General features: G+C 41.4%; 1 protein-coding gene and 1 pseudogene across 2 annotated transcripts in view; one reads left to right on the top strand and one right to left on the bottom strand.

Annotated features, from left to right (window-relative positions):
- Positions 1–20,541, top strand: part of GABRB1 (gamma-aminobutyric acid type A receptor subunit beta1) — a 414,382-nt gene that overhangs the window by 22,974 nt on the left and 370,867 nt on the right. The window lies entirely within an intron of this gene.
- On the bottom strand, positions 6,973–8,435 carry LOC130847961 (spindlin interactor and repressor of chromatin-binding protein-like; annotated as a pseudogene).

Raw genomic sequence — 20,541 nt, forward strand, 5'->3', positions numbered from 1 at the left:
ATACCGTTTGCCACAAGTCAGAAAAATTACCAGCTAGAGATCAAGAGACCTTGAGCAAAATTCTCTTTTTATTCCCACTTTCTCTTATCTAAGCTCTCCCTTCCCATCCTTCTGTGGGCACCCAGAGTTTTCATATTTGTATACCTAGCCCTCTATTAAAGAAAAACAATAAAAGCCTGCCTTCAAGATTGGATATGAAACTCATTTATAACCATATTTAATCCACTGAGAAAGGCTTATTCTATAAGTCTGCTTAAGGGCATTTGGCTCTGACAAATGCAAAGGCTGAAGTCCAAGAATGGGTTTTTACTAGTGAAATTTCTAATTTTGGTGAATCCTAGGCCAGGGAATTCAAGTCATCGATGAACGTGTATTAAGTATCTTCCAGGAGGATGGCACTGATCATGTTCCGTTGATACATCTAGATCCCAGCTCTTATTCTACATATGACCCAGTCTGGGAAACAATGGTGGCACTTTCTATTCCATCTACCTCCTACCCTTAAATTGATTGTAAACTAAGCCATAGAAATATAGGAAGAACCAATCTCTCCGAGGTCTTAAAATCTGCCTCCTCTTTCTTTGGTAAAGAAAATTTAAAATCAATTATCTTTATTACGTTCTTTCGGGAAGTCACCCTCTGTAACTCAGCTTAGAAAGCACTTCTTCAAAATCGGTGTTTTCGCTTCACTTGAGTTCGGTTGTACTATAGATACTGTATTTCCCAACCTTTCACATCTAGGTTTGTGCAAGGACTCCTGAGACCCTACCATATCAGGGGATTGGGTGAGGAAGGGTGGAGTCTCTGGTCACATGTGAAGATAGACATGCCAGCCAATCCCTTTGTCTTCACTTTGATCACCCAAGTCAAACATGGTGAGAAAGAAAACCAGAGCAACATATATTCAAAATGGACAAATTAGTTGGGATCAGTGCCCAGAAGACTCAAGCCTGGGTATAAACTGATAAGAAGGAGGGTTGCTGCTTAAAATAATGCACAGAAAGACTGAAAGGAAAGAAAAGGATTTGAACTTGTATCCTGATGTGGTCTTTACCAACTCTGAACTGGCTGAAATAAACTAGGGAAAGGAGAAAGAGGGAGAAAGAGAGAGAGATTGAGAAATGGTTTACAAGACCATAGGCATGGTCCCAAACATAGTTCTTTGTTCTGCTTTTACATTGCCATTCACAATAAGAAAGAGACAAAACGAACTGAGGAACTTATAGCTCCCTCACTGTGTCTCTGATGAGTGTTCAATCTGGGAAGAAAGGGTGTGATTCTTTAGTGATTCTGGCCCACAGATTTTTCTATTAAAAAGCAGGCATTTGTGAGCCTTTTAAAATACCATGCGATCCATTAAATTATTGCTAGGATGATAATTATTATCTTAGAAAATAATTTCTCCAGAGTGTTGAGGTTAGATGCAAAACAATGGATTGAATATGAACATCTCGCATAAATTTGAAACCATAAGGAAAGAGCCTGGATAGGACGATTCTAGCACATTTAATGCTTAGATTAAAGATGAGTTCCTTTGCATATTAACCCAACTGGAATTTTTTTCTGAGAAAGTAGCATATACAGTGCACATACAGTACAACTGAAGTCCAACAAACAATAACCTTAGGTAATCCGTCACCATCTCACACACCCACCCTGCTGAACTACATCATAATGAACTTTCCAAAATCAATCCACATTTTCTCCTCATCTCCTATGATGAGCTGTGAGTTTCAGACCAATCCTGAGAGGAGTTGTGTACCCTTTGTGCAAATAAGGTCAGCAGTTTGGCAATGGTCTCATGCAGCAAGTACAATCACTATGCCTGCTATGCATGGCTTTTTTTTTTTTAAATTATTTTTTTGGGGGTACACCAGGTTCAATCATCTGTTTTTATACACATATCCCCGTATTCCCTCCCTTCCTTGACTCCCGCCCACCTCGAGTCACCCGCACCCTCCCCGCCCCAGTCCTCTAAGGCATCTTCCATCGGCTTTTTTGCACAAGTGTGCCACCTGCTGGAGATCGAATACAGACTATCAACGACAGAAGTATTAGGGAGTGACTAGCTATGGTGGGAAAGTAACGAAATAATGATCAAGGGCAAAAATCTGAGCAAGAGACAGGAGTCTGGGGCCCACACAATGCACAGCACAGATGTTCCATGAGAACAGGCAATAGCAAAACCTACCACCTGGAAAAGCTACACAGATCTATAGGCAGGTGACTCATTTAGGACATAGTTTTACATAGCCTGTGAGGTTAAAGAAGGCCAAGGATTCATGAGACGTGAGATGCTGATAGGACCTAGAGTTTCCACTTAGGGAACAAAACGTTCATTTCTCTGCAGAAGGGTCCATCATCACTCAGGAAGCTTTTATTAATCACTGACCTGTACATAGAGGCAGGTCATTGAACAAATAAGCAAATAAGAATCTACTGGGAAAAAGTCTACATGTGGAAATCACGCCTGACTAAACAACCTGAATTCTCTCAGGCATAAACAGATCTTTTCAAAAATAAACAGATGCCTTGTAGACAAGGAACCACCAGTAGAAGTAATTTAATTAGACATGTAGAAAGCCTTTGACGAGGTAGACCTCGTGAGCTATGCCACTAGAGGGACTTTCAAAATGTTGGATATTCATGCATTCGTGTTGGGAGATGATTCACATGTCCAGTGGAAGGTTAGGTTACCTAGGAACGTTCAAACTACATCCCTTGGATTTTCATGGGTGTGCCCTGAGGGCCATTCATGGCTGAGGAAGCTAATGGTGGATGCTGCCTCAATAGGGCAATTCCATACTTATTGTATACATTGCAATTTCTGCTAAGCTTTCATTCCAATGGCTTGAAAACAACTCTATTAGATTACCTTTGAAATCCCTTCTACTTTTATGAAGAATCTGTAATTGTCATTTTTATCTATTCCAAATGGATATACATTTTTGTTCACTAAGGAAATTGGATAATTTTTTAAAACAAAACTGTATTTAAAGCAGGAAACAAAACATAGTAATAAATGGCACATTTTCTAGTTAGAAAATAAATAAAATGGTGGTGCTTTCTAAAGACCAATGCTGGACTTCCTAGGTGGCTCAGTGATTAAGAATCCACCTGCTTGGACTTCCTAGGTAGCGCAGTGGTTAAGAATCCACCTGCCAGTGCAGGGGACAGGGGTTCGAGCCCTGCTCTCAGAAGATCCCACATGCTGCGGAGCAACCAAGCCTGTGCGCCACAACTGTTGAGCCTGCCTTCTAGAGCCCGTGAGCCGCAACTATTGAGCCCGTGCTCCGCAACAAGAGAAGCCACCTCAATGAGGAGCTGGTGCACCACAATGAAGAGTAGCCCCCGCTCATTGCAACTTGAGAAAGCCCGTGTGCAGCATTGAAGACCCAACACCTCCAATAAATAAATACAGGCCCGCCAGACTCTGAGTGTAATTAAAAAAATTTTTTAAAAAGTAAAGACCAATGCTAAGGTCCACCTTATTAATTGATTAATTGATGAACTGGTATTCAACGAGAAGATTGCAATATTCAGTTTTGAAGCTGAGTTTAATTTATCTTGGAGAAAAGTGTCAGTTCAGTTGGCCCAAATACCCCTTCAATATGGTATTTTATGCTAAGCAAAATCAAGGAAGAGTGTTATGAGCTAATTTGGTCTTAGAGAAATTTCTCTACACTATGGAAGGTTAGGACTACTCCAAATAGGAATCACTTCCTAGTCTTTCCACAGTCCACTTTTATTCACCTGTGGTTGACTGGGATGAGAAAGCATACTGTTCACCCCTGAGTTTGCTTTGTGGTATGTGACATCCTGTGGTAAGACTAAGCCTTTTGAACTTTCTGTTTTGTATGACAAGTTCCTACAGGTTACTTCTATTAGTGTAGTTGCCTGGTGTCTTAGATCTTAAAAGCCATTTAATAGTAGAGACTTTTGTAGAGTTCTAAAGATATTTTCTCAGTGCAACATAAAAACCTAAGACAAAAATATAAGAAATGTCATGCTAAATAAAATCTATAATACATTGAGCCCAGTGTTGTGTCTCTGATAGCCAAAGATGAGTTGTGGAAGGCCAAGTCTTTCCTCTAAAATATCCATTTTAGAGATCACATCCAATTTTATAGCTTTAAATATAACTCATATGCTGGTGACTTACAAATACATAGCTCTAGCCCTGACCGATGCTTCACACATTTAGTCCTTTACTCAGTTGCCTGCTAGTCATTTACAATTTAAAAAATGACCAGTTCTCAAATGCACTATTCCACAGATGGACTTATAACCTATTTTTTTTCCAAATTAGCATTTCCAATATTCTCAATTTCTGTTAATGGCACAAGGCAAGCGCCAAAGAATGGCGTCATTACTGATCGCTCACATATTTTTTTTCCACGATCTTCTGCTATCTTAAAATAAATACACTTAAATGACAACACTCTGGGGTCAACCCCCTCAGACATGGTTCACAAACTCCATGCTCTACAATTCATAAATTTCTATTTGCCACAACAATCTTAAGACATGAATATGACCTCCAATGGTAAACATCTGTTCGACATAGGTGACAGTCTGTAAACCAAATGCAACACTACACAGCAAGTAAGGGAACGGTATATAAATACAGGCCCACCAGACTCTGAGTGTAAGACTACCTTTAGGCTATCATACATACTAAATCTCAGAGCAAGTGAACTGTTGTTTTGTCATCCATAAGTGAAAGGAAAAAACCCACGGAAATATCTCGGCTTCCAGGAGTTTGCCTTATAACTACAGAGCGAAGTCAACATTTCTGCATTTACGTTGGTGAGGATTATTTGTTTTTCTCTCAGTGGAATTAATTTCCATATGCAATTTTCAGTTATAGTAAATACAAGTAAAGAATTATAAAGTGAGTTTGCTGTTTGGTAGAAAGCATTTCTTCTTTTGACTTTTACATCTCTCTTGAAGCCAGCGGCACTCTTGTGACCCCTCAGAATTTCCCACCTTAACATTCATCTCCACAGGGGCAGATTGCCAGGCGGTGTCAGTGGACTCAGCAGCTTCAATTAATTTCCAATACGGAAATGCCTTAGAATGAGTCATGTAAGCTGCGGAAGAAAGATGGCACTTTAAAATGAACCTGCAGTGTTGGCCCTCACCATTTCCCCATTTGTTCTTTATTACATTATTCATAGTTGGTTGGCGAAATCATACTATTATTTGTCTTAAGCATTGTGCTGTTAAAAGTAAATGTCCAATTCCAGGATTTTATGGTTTCAATTGAAGAATTAATGTCCCATGGTGAATCTACAATAAACATATTTAATCTTCTATCCCATCATTATGAAACACAAAATTACTAAAAAATAGCTATCAAATCCACTTATTCAAAAATATTTTGCCAGCAATATAATAATGCTTCCATATGTCCCTATTTTTCAAAAGGCTTTGACACATGATTTGAATTTCTCTTTGGGTTGGAAACCTGTACATCTGTAATTGAACTGTCAACCTTCCCAGGGTAAAACCTGATTTTGAAAAGAATGACTTCTTATTTTTCCCTATCCCATTCATTCTAATGAAACTAACGAAAGTGAACTACATGTATAGAGCTTTTTTGCTGGATTATTAGTCTCTTCTATGAAAATAATTCAAAGTTTTGAGGAGTGTTGTAGGCAAGATAAAGAGATGACTAAAATTGTTACTTTTTGTTTGCTAGACTCAAACAGTGAGGGAGAAGGGAACAGGCTGGAATTTGGAAGCAGTTGGGCTCTCTTAGTAGATCCTGCCAAGAAAATAACTTGCTTTTCTGCTACTAGCTGGGTGGATTATCTGCAGTTACTCAAACAGAGTTTTAAGGAATAAACTGAAATAAAAGAAACGAGTCATGTCTTGAGCAAGGCCAAGTCCAAAACGCCTTTTCTTCATTCATGCAGTAGCTACATAGAAAGCATTTAACTCAATGCAGGAAAATGTCTCATCTTCAGAGTAATTCCTCTGGGGAGGTGGTCTTCTTAGTATCTAATTTATCAGCCCATGGTTTCTCCCCAAAATGCTCATCACTCTGTGACTACATTGTGAATACTTTCTTTTGATTCATTTTGTAATGTGTGCTGTTTTTCCTCAGAGGAATTTCAGTGTAGTCCCTCTCAACTCTCAAATGGTAATAGCCATTCTTATTTTTCATTCCCATGTTGAATTCTGCATTCTGTAGTAATGACAAACATGATGCTGCCAGGGCAGATCAGAGTCATATTTATCTTCTCCTTGGAGACTTTACTGCATTATTTAGTATTATGAGGTCTTTTCATTTATGCCACTTTGCACCTTATTGGGTCTCGAAGTCCTGGTGAGTCCACTCCAATCTGATGTGACACAGCTGATAGCATTTGAACTATATCACATTAAGGGGCACTTGTAAGCCATTTATACCAAATTCCACTAAGAACAGGGTAAAAACCAGACAGGGTCATTTTCTCAAAAGGATTTTTCCAGTTCTGAGCGATTCCCATCAGATTTCCAGTGACTCCTTCAGGTCAAGCTTGAAGCAATGTCTTTTTTTGACAAGCCAGAGATTAATTTATTGCTCGGTATTTTTGCTGACACAATGGAAACCTGTCTCCACCAGAAAAATACTATGCCTTTCTTTGGAAATTTGGCCTATCTAGAATGTTCTTTGATGGTATGTATATTTTATTTTATTTATAATAAAAAATAATTTATTGTCAACAAAGGAGATATATGCAACAGGAAAAGAGGTGAACAGGAGAATGAGTGACCGAGCCCCCAGGTAGGCTGCTTCAGCTACCTGCGGGGATGAAGCGGGGAGAGGTAATGGAGGCCTCCTGGTTTAGGAGCCTGAACAGGTGGGGGAGGAGAGGCGTCCCCCCGACGTAGTGGGACTCCGTTCAACACCATCACGACCACCTCCTGTGTAAGGCACTGTGCCGAGGGAGAATGGTGGGGGGCTGAGAGGGTGGGAGGAGGTCAGGGGACGGAGACATCTGCGTGAGCAAAACTATGGGGTGCGTGTTCTCCACAGGCCCAATGCCCTCCCGCACGACAACCTTCCCCCTCAGGGCCTGGCCTCACGCCTGGCCTGGGGGAGACATTTTCCAGTACCCCCGAGCAATGGCGGAGGCTACCCGCCTTCCTCTCCTCCAACCTGCCTTGGCACCTGGTTTTACTCTCTCCATCAGGTGGCCAGCTGCGCAGCTCTGAGCGATAAACCAAAGCGGGACACAGCCTCCTCCCTCCCTCCCACCCACCCCGGAAAAGCAGGACCCTGCAGACCACTCCCTGCCTCTGGCTGCCCCCGCAGCGGTGCTGGATTCCGACACCTGCTCCCACACCCTCGGTGCCCTGGGGGTGCTTGGGCCAGTCTTGCAGGAGGCCGACGGCCGACTGCCGGGGGCTCCTGCAGCCGCACGCGGATAACCTGGAGATCCAGCATCCCGCGAAGCCCCGGGGAGGGAGCGGGCGCGGGGCTTTCCGGCTGGAGAAGGCCTCCTTCTGCCACTCTCCCCTCTCTGGGCGAGGCCTTGCTGTCTGAGGCCCTGAGCTGGGTGTGGGAGAAGAGCTGGAGGACGAAGCCGGCGGGAAAGCTGCCGTCGGGCCGGCGGGAAAGCTGCCGTCGGTGAAGTGTCGGACCTCGGCCGGAGCCGCCTAAGTCTCGGTGGGTGAGTCAGGCGAGGCGGGGTCTGGGTCAGGGTCCGGGTCCGGGTCCAGGTCCAGGGTTTTGGTCATGGGTCTGCCTCTTTTCTTTCTGACCGGCTCCGCCCCAGGGGGCTCCTTCCATCTCTGACCACGCGGCTTCTTGCCTACCCGCTCTGGGACTGGGGCCGCGGGAAGCTCCAGAGGGCGGAGTCCCCTGGGTCGGCTCCTCCTGGGGAGAAATGTGTTGTCCTCAGAGTCGAGGGGGACGACCATCTCCGCTGGCATTTTGGCAGGGTCCGGGTCGGAGTCTGGGTCTACATCGACATCCTGGCCTGAGTCTGTGTGGGGCGGGGACGGCTGTTGGGCTCTGAAGTCTTGCAAAAGGGCCACCCCCTCACTCCGGGCCTCCAGGATGTCGCTCTTCTCGGAAGGGTTCAGGTCCGGGGTGTGAGGATGCTGTTCCAGGATGCGGGCGCGCGCCGTGTCCGCCGAGGGGGCCCGGATCTCGGCCCCACACACCATGCACAGCGCCCTCCCGCTGCCTCCCGCGCTGTTCCCCACCAGGAACTCCTGCTCCCAAGACACCTGCTGCTTGGGCTCCTCACAGCCGTCACTGCCAGCCTCCAGCACGTTGGGCCTTGGTGGTGGGGTCTTCTCCTGCTGGGCCACTCGAGCATCGGCTCGGGCCGCGGGATGACGCCCACCACCATGGCCTCCTCGTCGTCCTTCCCTGCCTCGCATTTGAGCGTCACCTCGAAGCAGTCAAGCGCGGCGCGCTCGGCCTTCAGGGCCATGGTGCGGCCGGGGTTGGGGAGGGAGGGGCGGCGGATCTCGGTGACCGGACGCCGGAGGACGGGCGCGCAGGCCTGGGCGCGCAAGCCGGGGGCCGCCGCCTCCCGCCCAGCGCAGCCCCCTGCCCGCCGCCCGCCGCTCGCCGGCCAGGCCTGCGACGGGCGCGTCTGGGCCTCCCCGAGACCGAGACCGAGACCGAGACCGAGAGCGTCGGGACCCCGGGCGGGGAGGGCTCACTCCGGGCTGATGGTGTGTATATTTTAAATACCATTTTGGGAAAACTCAGCAAAACAGATGAGGCAATTTATTTTAAATTAGTTATATGACATGATTTAAATATTTAAGTATATCTCTAGGCAGATTATAATATTTTACCTTTCTTCCTCTAAAGCAGAATTTTCTAACTCTTTCCATAACATTAAGGAGATTTCCTTATTATCTTTCTAATTCTCATAGAAATTGTGTATGGAAAGAATACTCTGCTTGAAGTCAGGAGACTTGGTGTTTTCATAATAAGCAGTGAGTCTTTGACCATATATTTTCAACTCTTTCTGTCTTGGTTTCCTCACCTACTGGTAGCCTTATCCAGTCCATGTCTTCAAATACCAACAGTAGTACATTGATGACTGAAATTTATGAAACCAATATCTCCCACAGGATGTATGGAGAACATTTCAATTTCTATACACAGAAAATCTTGAGTTTACTCCAAACCTGTTCTTCCCTCAGTAGTTTTGATATCAAAAATATGGTACCACCATTGGCTCAGTGACCTAAGCCCAAAATCTTGGTGCCATCTGCGACTCTCTCACATTTCACATCCAACCCATCAACAAATTCTGTCAGGTATACCCTCAAATATATCCCAGATCTGACCACCCTCACCACATTCATGACTACCACCCAAATCCAAGCCAAATCATCTTCTTCCTGAATCATTGCAAGCCTCCTAACTGGTCTCCCAGCTGCCAATTTTGCCACCCTCGAATCCATTCTCTGTATAGAATCCAGAGGGCTATTTCCAAAACACCATTCATATTATACCCCTTCTCTATATTTTTGTCGTCTTTTTTGTTGAATGAAAGACTTTAAATTCTATAGTACTTTACAATTTTCAAAAGTTTCACACCCATGGTTTCATGTAATCCAATAATGACCCTTTTTACCCTAGACCCTTAGACTGTGCTTCCCCTTTACCTCTCCTCGCTGGTAAACCATTAGTTTTTTCTCTATATCAGTGAATCTGCTGCTTTTGTGTTTTATCACTTAAAAAAAGAATGAAATTTTGTCATTTGCAACAAACTGGATGGACTTGGAGGGCGTTATGCTAGATGAAATAAGTCCGACAGAGAAAATAAGTACTGTATGATATCACTTATGTGTGGAATCTAAAAAAAAATCACTTCTCTATTTAAAACCCTCTGATGGCTTCCTCTCTTACTTAAACCAAACCCAGAGACATTGTACTGGTTTCTAAGGCCCTAAGGAAACTCCCTGGCAACCTCTCTCATCTCTCATCTTTCTCCCTGTTATTCACTTTTCTTGATCCCTGTGGACCTCCACCCATGTAGGTATTGAACATGCCAAGCACACTCCCCATTCAGGGTCTAATGTGTGCTGTGAGCCCAACACATACAATTTGAGGGGTGCTTTTTAGGTAAGAGAATACAAAAATTAGATATAAAAGTGAATATTTAGAGTGAAAAATAAATCACTGCAATGTACAAATTTGGATAAGCTGACAAACATCCTAACAGTATTTTTATTAAGTAACTGGCTGCTACGCCTCAGTATGATGGATGTAGGCATGTACTTGGACTCCAACAGTGGGAAGCCAGCAATAGCTTACATCAAAAGTGACTGCAAACCACATGAACCCATGAAAACCAAACTAAATTAGTCTCCTCATGGTCCCAACAACGCCTCTGCCTGCTCAAACACTACCTGACAGGAAGGAGGGAAGAATGGTGGAAGGAGGGGTAGGAATCAAAAGAGACAGCAAATATAACCAATGTGGGCAGCATTCCATATTGTGCAAATTTATTTCATAAGGAATACATGACCCTGTGAACACTAGGCTAGGGCCCTTCCCAGGGTCTTGGCAGGATCTGATCAAATGAGGGGTCTTAAAGCTTCAGCTCATTAGCTTGAAGGTGGGCCTGCCTCTGGCCTCTGCATTTGCTTTTTCCCTTCCTGGAATGTTACACCCTCACTTAGTTCTCTATTTAAATGTTCCTAGTTCAGTGAGGCCTTTCTGTGTCTTCTAACTAAAGCAGCAAGCCCTGTCACTCTCTTCTCTTGCTTATTTTAATTCATAGCATTTATCAAACTAGTATTATAGTATGTACCTACTTATTTATTCACTTATAGTTTGCTTTCCCTGCTGGAATGGCAGTACCGTGACTGCAAAGACACTTTTTTTTTTTTTTCTCACAGTTGCATCCCCAGAGTCTAGAACAGTGTTTGGTATGTAGTAGGTGTTCAGTAAATATCTATTGAATGAAATAATGGATGCATTATCTTTCAAAATGTTTGTGAAGGCCAATGGGATTAGGGTATCTGAAAACGGTATGAGAACAGAAAGGTCTCATTGTTATAAAGACATTAGTGATTCAGTTTTTGGCATCCCCAGAAGCTTGCTTCCTCCCAGAAAGGATATTTAATTGGGAAATACACAGGAAGGACTTTGGCAGTGCAAGCAGAGATTTGGCTGGGTTTTAATTATGAATTTGTTAAAATTGGCTTGTACTCTGAGAAGTGCTTTGAATGCCGTTCCCATGGTTTTACCTCACCACTGGGAAAAACTGGTGACATTTTAAATGGCAGTAGATGTTGGAAAGACAAATGGCACATTAAAACCCACACACCAGCGTGCAGTGCTGCCTCAAACCAATAACAACCCTTCTTAATAAAAACAATGTTTCATCTCTTGCATAATAAAGGTTTTTTTCTCTTGCACTCAAATGGGCACTGTCTATTTCACGCAGACATGATTTTTTTCCCTTTAGCAAAAGTTGGAAAACTGCCTCCTTGTTGAAGCTATGCAATTTCTCAGTTCTCCCAGATTAGCTAGGCAGCTTGTCACTCACAATGATAGCTCCATTCACAAACTGACATTATAAAAACATGAAGGAAGATAAAGAAAGTATTGTGCAAAGAACTTTAAGATAAGAGAAAAATAAACTCTTTGGATATTTCAGAATAGAATCCCAATGTGCGGTGAATGGCAGTGTCTTGAGATTCCGTTGTTTTAAATTCGTCTTGATATGAGAACTCCAAGTTGTTGGGTGCAGTCAAGGTTTGTCAGTTTTCTGGTTAGCCAAACACTGAATAACTCCTGCAAACTGAGTAACTGATGATTTTTCTGCTTTGTTATCTCTAGGCTAGAAGTGAGGGAGGAAAGGATGGCCCCATCTGAAATACGTAAAAGAATGAAACCATTGATGAACCTGGGATCTCAGAATTATTTAAGCTTCAAAAAAAATAGGTTAATCTTAGTATAAATTGACATTGAAAAAGTTATTTGTTAAATAACATTTAGTTATCTTGAAAAAGGTTTTTGGTGGGGGAGGGAGACACAATAGATCCCAGATGATATGTTAGTTGTGTCTCTACTCTTTGTTAGGGTAAGTGTTAAGTGGTTGAGACTTGTATCTCAACAAAGTGCCTTCTATTTTGGGTCAATCTGTTTAATATATCAGCTCTAAGATGTATGGATCCACTGTCAAGGCTCTGAGAGCCGTTGCTTAGGTGCCCAGAACAAAGAAGACCTGAATTTGGGAAAGTGAAAAATTAACAACAGGGAGAGATGCTGAGCCCTGTCTTTCTCCAAAGACATGAAGATTTCTCCAGGTTTGCCTTTTGATCCCTCTGGATTTTTGTTCCAATCTAATCTCTTCTCTAAATTTTGCCTTCTTTCCTCCCATCCCTATTTTTGGAGTATGCATTGAATCTCCCTACGTAGGATTAATTTAGATCAGCTTTGAACCAGGAAACCTGGCATGAAATAGAACTCCACTGTTTCCAAACCCATATTTTCCTCTTCTGTTACCCATGTTAAAAGCATTATCAGTCTTCCTAAACCCCCAGAAACCTTAGTGTTGTCATCAAACTCCTTTTCCCCTCAATCTCTGATTATCTGTTTTCAAAACATTTCTCAGATCTGTCCTATTTCTACCTCTTAATTGAGGCCTTAATTCCTCCTCTTCAAAACTAAAATTATTTTCTAATTATTTCTATCCATTCTGTTCAATTCTCCAATGTACACTCCAATCCAGTCTTCCAGAGTTACCATTAAAAATACACACCTGTTAAAAAACCTCTGCAGATTCTTTTTACATCACTTAAAATTTAAATTCCTAAGCAAATATTCAATCGTTTCTACCATTTGACCCTCATCTACTTTTCTGGTTGTATTTTTTTCTTCACTCCAGTTTATGCCCCCAGGAACCCACTCTCCAGCCACATCTGTTGGTGCTGTTCCTAAAACACTTCTGTGCTTTAAATATGCTCTTCTGACTAGAAATGTCTTCTTTCCAAGCCTGTCCATCATAATCCTTCACAGTGCCACCTCTTTAGGATCTTCCATTTCCCCATTCAGAAAAACAAACAAGTAAACAAAAAAGTCCCTTTTCCTATTTTCCATGGTAAATTTTATCTCTAATACAGTCCCACCTCTCTCTCTTAACAACAAAAATTCTTAAATATATTGTCTATACCCACTACCTCCAATTTCTGTCCACACATTTCCTTTTGAACCCATTGAAATTACTAACTCCACCAAGATAATGTATATTTGGATCAATAAAAACTTCCGTGTTGCTGTACCTAATGGTCAGTTCCCAGTCATCTTAGCAAAAATGTTGCATTTTTCCCTTCTTCTTGAAATATTTTGTCCATCTGCCTTCCAGGATACCACTTAATCTAGGTTTCTCCCCACCTTGTCAACCACTCCTTCCCAGTTCCCTGTGCTGTTATTCATTATTTCCCAACTTTTAAACTTTGGATTATCATTTTTCATATCTTTGCTTTTTTTAACCTACTCCTTGAGTGACTTCACTTAGTATAATGGCTTTAAATATCAACTTCACTCTAATGGCTCTCAGAGTCAGAGATCTCAAGCATGAATTCCAGACTCTTGACCCAACGACCACTTGATATCTCCATATAGAAGTCTAATGTGTATCTCAAATTTAACATGTCCAAAAACAAATCCAGATTCCCAACCTTCATTGTGACCTAGACTTTTACTCCCATATATATTTTTTTGTCTCAGAAAGAAGCAATGCCGTTCTTCTAATTGCTCAGATTGTCCATTGCATGGGATCATTCTTTCTTCCACATCCCATATCCCATCCATCCGCAAGTCCTAAATGCTCTGCCTTCCTGCTATGTTCAGAGTCTGATCACTTCTCACATCCACTGTTATTGTGAGTCCTGGATTATGGCAAAAACTTTTGAACAAATTTCTCTGCTTCTGTACCAAACCTCTGCAAGCCATAGTACCCAACGAAGCAGCCAGAGAGATCCTCTTAAACCCCAAGTCAGGTCATGTTCCTCTTTTGCTCCCACATTTCATTGGTTTCCCTTCTCACTCAAAATAAAATTCCAAACTTTAACTTAGCCAACAAAATCATTCTGGCCTTAGCTACTTTTCTGATCTTACCTTTACCCACTTTCCCCTGTACTCCTGTGGCCCCAGCCATACCTGCCTCCTTTCTGTTCCTCTGACATTCCAGACACTCCCTTCACAAGGCCTTTGTTCTAGTTTTCTCTGCCAGGAATGTGTGTACCCAGAATCCTGAATGAGTTTTCTCTCTCCTTTCCTTTAGATTACTGCTCAAGTATCATATTCTCAGTGAGGCTTTCCCTGAGTACCTTGTATAAAACAGCACACACTCCCCAACCAGCACCCTCCTCCCCCACCCAGCACTTCTTATCCTCATCATCTTGTTTTGACTTTATCACAACAACTTACCACCTGAAAGGTTATATGCTTTCTCATTTACCTTTTTTCCTTTTCCCATCTCTCCTCAATAGACAATGCTCGTTCCAAGAGGGCAGGGATTTGTATCTATTTGGTTCTTTGCTGTACTCCCCATGGCTAGGACAGTGCCAAGCATACGGCAGGCATTCAATAGAGATGTATTGAATGAACTCTTTTCCATTTTAAAATTCTTAACTCTCAAGCCAACTAGTAGAAACATAATACACATATAACCTATTTTTCAGCAAAGCATAAAATTCCTGTTCTATTTTAAATGTATGATGAGGGTGATGGGGTTGATGAAGCTGAGGTTAGAATATCTTGACAACCACTATGTGATTGTAAATTACCTTAAACAGCTCTACAATTTACGCAGGAAGTGAAGTCAGAATCTCTTAGTCATCAGTAAAAAAAAAAAAAAAAAAGTTGAAGCGAAACAATGCAAAAAAGTCATCTTGACTGGATAGAAACAGAGCATACTTCCCTGCTTTGAAAAAGCTTCAAATTTCTTTTTTAAGTTGTGCCCTCTCAAGCAAACTCTGACTCTCAAGTATATTTATTCAATCAAGAAGATTATTATTACATTGCAGTTCTTAAAGGTGGTGTCTTCCTGTGGGCTTACCATTTTAAGCAACTGATGACATTTACCATAGAGATTACACATGGATTACAGTTCTGGAAAATACGTTGTTGAGGGTTTCCTTTCATATCAGTCTAAGGGAAAAAGTTAAGAGTTTAATATTTTATAATTCACAGCAGGTTACACATTCAAGCTAAACATGTTTTAGTAGCAATGCTTCAAGCTCCCAAAGGCCATCACTACCAGAGAAAAAGGAAATGTTAGTTTGCTACTATGGCTCCCAGCAGTCTCTCCTTTATAAGCAGCATCATAAAGGAATATGCTATTTTACTCTATAATATTTAGCTAAATACAACTTTTACTATGTGATATCATATTTGATGATATCTCTAACGTCTACCTGCCAGTGTAAGTTTGCATAATGATTAGGCATGCTGTAAATTTTAAACTACTCATATATTCTTGGTTTCTAAGAATGGTATTTCTGCAGCACTTGGCTATATACTGTATCACATAAAAAATACAGATGGATGCAGTAAGCTGCTTTCGGTTTTCTCTTGTGATAGGTTTCTTGAAATTTGTGTTATTTATATGTTGTCACCAATTTAATCAAATTAATATTCAGAAATTATACAGCCAATTTGGCAGTACTTTAAGTTAATGTAACAATTTATCTGGCATTGTTAATGAGATTTTAAATGCTGACATGGCAACATTATTGAGTATTTACTAAACATTTCTGTTGTTTAGCACACTTACAACCTTTTCGTCTTTTTAATTTAGACAGTTCTTATTATAAACCTATACACTGTGACTTATCAGAGAGGCTATTAAAACACAGATAAATACAGTTAATCTCAAAGAGTGTCCAGAATTGAATTAAATACAGATTCTTGATGGCAATAGCTGTTTTAACCATCTAGACTGCTTCTCTTATCCTTATTTGCTTTGAAAATTAATAGCTACTTCTGACTCTTTTTATTTTGGGATTATCATTAATTTCAAGCTATCATTGGATTATTTCTAAATTACATAGATAAATAAAGTTTTCTTCAGATATAATTTTATAAACAACGTTGTTCTTGTCAAAGATTTTTAGTGTTTTTTTTTTTTTTATGGATTTTTTTAAAAAAAATTTTGGGGGGGGTACACCAAGTTCAATCATCTGTTTTTATACACATATCCCCGTATTCCCTCCCTCCCTTGACTCCCCCCCTACCCTCCCCGTCCCAGTCCTCTAAGGCATCTTCCATCCTCGAGTTGAACTCCCTTTGTTATACAACAACTTCCCACTGGCTATCTATTTTACAGTTGGTAGTATATATATGTCTTGCTACTCTCTCGCTTCGTCTCAGCTTTTAGTGGTGTTTTAACAATAGTTTTTCTGCAAAAATCGGACAATGAATGTGTTTCTTATAGAAATACATCTTTACAAGCAAATAGGCTAAACAATAGTATATTTCTTAAATGCCTTGTATATAAAAGAACCAAATTAAAGATCATATACAATGTGCTCAAATACATCTTTGAAGCTTGTGTCTAAAAGTGGCACAAATTAAAGAGCTTAAAGTATTTGTAGCTCCTGAAAAATAGATCCTCCTTGTAGCACGCAAGGCTGATGTTGGATTTCCTCACATCAAACTTTATAAAATACTTGCTGAAAGATACCAAATAAGGAGGCAGAGACTGCCAGGGCAGAGATGTGGGAAGCAGGGCATTTTCTGTAAAAATAAAGCTACTAATGTTGCATTTCTCATAGAATTCTTGTGAAGATTAAGCCATATCATGGCTATAAAGTGCTTAGTATGGTGCTTGGTGCATAAGCAGTACTCAATAGATGTTAGCTATTGTTATTATAACTATTATTACCGGGGCATACACAACAGACAAAAACGGTTCAGAGGCAGGAGTAACTAACACAAGGAAGACTTCAGGAGAGTTGACCTTTGAGTCTTATCTAGAACATGGATATATAGTTGTCATGTGAAGATGGAAAGGAGCTAAAGCTGGAAGAATTACAATTACCAGTGAGAATGCAATGGTTAATTGAATTTTAAACAACTTATCTTTTCTGTGCACTGCACCAAAAGTAACTAAATGGCAGATGTGGCACTAGGAAAATCTCAGGATTATCTCAGCATTTAAGGGCAAATCACTTAAAATAACTATGTTACTGAAATGGAGGAATTTCCTTCCTCTCTTGCCAAGGTCTGGTGAGGAAGAGCTGTTTTTAGAGCAGATTTCTTCCAAAATTAAAAATGGCCTCCATGAGGATTTTTGCTGCCAATGTGAGGCTGTATAAGTCGTTTCTGTTTCATCGAAGAGCCACTAGCGCGTAGGATGAAATCGGTTGAAATCAGAGAGCAGGGAAAGCTACTGGGAGTGCTCCTCTTGTGGCAGCAATCAGAAGCATCCTGTGATCTTTTTTTTTTCCATCTAGTTGCTGACCCAACCAAAGCAACACCCAATTCCACAAGTACTAGCTGAATTAGATTTGGCAAATGTCATGAGAATTTAAACTTAATTCTGAAATATACAGAAATTGGAAATACACACACGATGCTATGATAGTCATTAATTTAACGGTGCAATTAGAAATAAAGCCTGAAGTCTAGGTAGAGTTGTTTTCGTGAATGCCAGGTCTATGCTTGGTCCTTCTGTCTGTCACAACTGGTGAATCAAATAAGTGACTCAGGTGTTAAATCTCTCCAAAATACTCAAGGGAGGAGTTAAGCTTGCACCCCATCCTCCAGCCAGCACGCTTGTGATGTACTGAGAATTCTTTTAGGTGGTATATTTTTAAGCCTCTTTCAGTAACAAGGGAGTTTATCTTTTAAAACATGTTTGTTCTTCATAGAGATCCCTACTTGCCATACCAATATGGGGTCCTATGAAATATTAGAAAATATGTGAAAACAGCACAAGTTAAAACGGAGGGGAAATTTAGCACATCTGTGGAGGCATCTGCTGGCAATGGACACATAGTAATATTGGAATTGGCATTTCCAAGGGTTTGTCGTCTCCCTTTTCCAAAAATGCAGGAGTCACTAAGACCTGACAACCTATACCCCATAGAACCTACCTGGGTCAATCCAGAAACAATTCTATAGCTGTATACGAAAATCTACCAGCCAGTAGGGTCTGAAGTGAGTTTTACTTCTGTAGCCTTTGTGTGGACGGAGGAACTAACACTCTGTTCTTGAGTGTTCATCAAGCCATAAACTTTCCCTAATCTCCATTTTCTTTCCCTAGTGAGATGTAGCCTTGTCTTGTTTCTTGGTTTGCATTCCAGTTTCCCATGTGGGGCTGACTGTCTTCGTTGACTGACTCCTGCAACGTAGGGCCTTGACCTCCTGTCTGGGCCTGGTCCTGCCTTTCCTACTCAAAGGCTGGTGTCTGTCCTTGTTCCTTCAGCCATTGGTAGAAGTCTTGCTCCCATGAAGCTTTTGACACAATGACCCACTTGCCTGGAGATTCCCACTGCTTTGTCTCATAACTAGACGAGCTAGATGTCCGTTGAGTACAAACCAGCTTAGATCACGCAGGAGTTCCATGTGTTCTTTTAAGTGTTCCTTAAGAGTCCGGGTTCCTCCCTTTGAGTCACTGGTTTATCACCCCAGTCTGGGCTGTTGGTGTCTAGCCTAGACTCCTTGTCGTGGGGCTGGTGGATTCATCCCCAAGCAGCCATGAATGTTGCTGCAAAGCCTCCCAGTGGCCCTCTTCTCTGGAGAATTGCCCTTGGTCCAATGGGATTCTTGCCTGAGAGGTTACCCACTGCCCTCCCAGTGGCCAGCAGTCAATGATTTTTAAAGAGGCAACTTCCTGGCCTCAAGGTAGGCCCAACTCCCTGGTGCAGTTTGTGTTCCACGGTATGGGATAGACTAAGGCTTTTCTCCACCAGAGATGACATACTGGCTTAGCTATTTTTCTTATCTGATCTTTGCTTCTCTTGCTTCTTTTCTGAGTGCCTTCTCTTAAAAATGTTTTTTCCAGGAAGCCCTGTTTTATGCTCTGCTTTGGAAGGAGACCAAAGACAACTTTCCTTTCTCCTTGGCCCAATGCTGAGATCCTAGGCTTGAGATCAAATCATGAGTTAACTACTTTTCAGGTCATAAGTTAGGCTCTAAAATCATCTCGTGTGACATACCATCTACCAAGCCAACCAAGCCTGTTCTTTTTCTCCCTAACTTCCATAGCCAGTCTCAAAGTATCACCTCTTTTCTACTCCCTCCCCAAGCAAACCTTGCACAACGCAAAGCTTGTTGCATAAACCTGGAAGTACAATGGAAGTCTTCTTTAAAAATATTTTATTTATTTATTTATTTATTTATTTATTTATTTATTTATTTATTTATATTATTGGCTGTGTCGGGTCTTAGTTGTGGCAAGCGGGATCTTCATTGAGGCATGCAGGATCTTTTGTTGCAGGGCACGGGCTTCTCTTAGTTGTGGTGTGTGGGTTTTTCTCTTCTCTAGTTGTGGCACACAGGCTCCAGAGCGTGTGGGTTCTGTAGCTTGCAGCACACAGCCTCTCTAGTTGAGGTGGGTGAGCTGAGTAGTTGTGGTGCGGGATTAGTTGACCCACAGCATATGAGATCTTAGTTCCCTGACCAGGGATTGAACCCAAGTCCCCTGCATTGGAAGGCAGATTCTTTGCCCCTGGACCACCAAGAAAGTCCCAGTACAATGGAATTCTATCAGAAATTGAAATGTACTCCAGTCCCAAAAGTTGGTACCTCTTACCATGGGCATCACTGGATCCTGATTTAAAGAACTGAGTTTCTGGAGAAGGTTAATATTTACTCACTGTTTCTTAGCTTGTTGGGAGCTAGATTTGCTTTTTGAATAGACTGGTCCTTTAAAGACTTTAGGCCTCAAACTATTCTAGGATGTTTTACACATGATACACATTAAGCCATCCACCTGGCAAGGGTGACCTTACCATCAACCTGGAGCAGGGAATAGAAATAATGAACTAAAGTGGAATATGAAAATATACATAGAATAGCTATTTTTCTTATTCCATGTCATCTGTATTATGTTCCTTTGAGGCAAATATATTTTGAGTAGAATGTACAATCAGCAAGTTTTCTATTATTTACAAATTGCTGAGTATATCCTGTCAAAACACTCACTAAAAATACTTCACATTTTCTCAATCATGCTGAGAAAAACACAATCACTCAAGGAAGAGTTTGCCTACAGAATATCACACCCTTCGAAATAAATTTTTAGGGAAACCACATGAGATACTTTGCTCCACTTTCGCCTTTGCTAAAAATTAGCTTATCGAAGACATGCAGAGCAGTTTTTTCAAGGTCTCATTAGCTCATGTGTTTATTAGTGATTAGAGATATTGCTGAATTATCAGTCACTGGAAAAATTTGAGGGACACAGGGCTACTTGCTGGTATAGGTGGCTTTTTACCTTTCTTTTCCTCTTTCACATTTTTCTCTTGTCTCATATTCTTACCCTTTCCTGCCAATTGCCACTTCCACACCCTAACTTCGCACTATTTACATTGAAAATGATCTTAACCTAA

The sequence above is a fragment of the Hippopotamus amphibius genome, chromosome 3 (genome assembly GCF_030028045.1).
Source record: "Hippopotamus amphibius kiboko isolate mHipAmp2 chromosome 3, mHipAmp2.hap2, whole genome shotgun sequence".
Lineage (NCBI taxonomy): Eukaryota > Metazoa > Chordata > Mammalia > Artiodactyla > Hippopotamidae > Hippopotamus > Hippopotamus amphibius.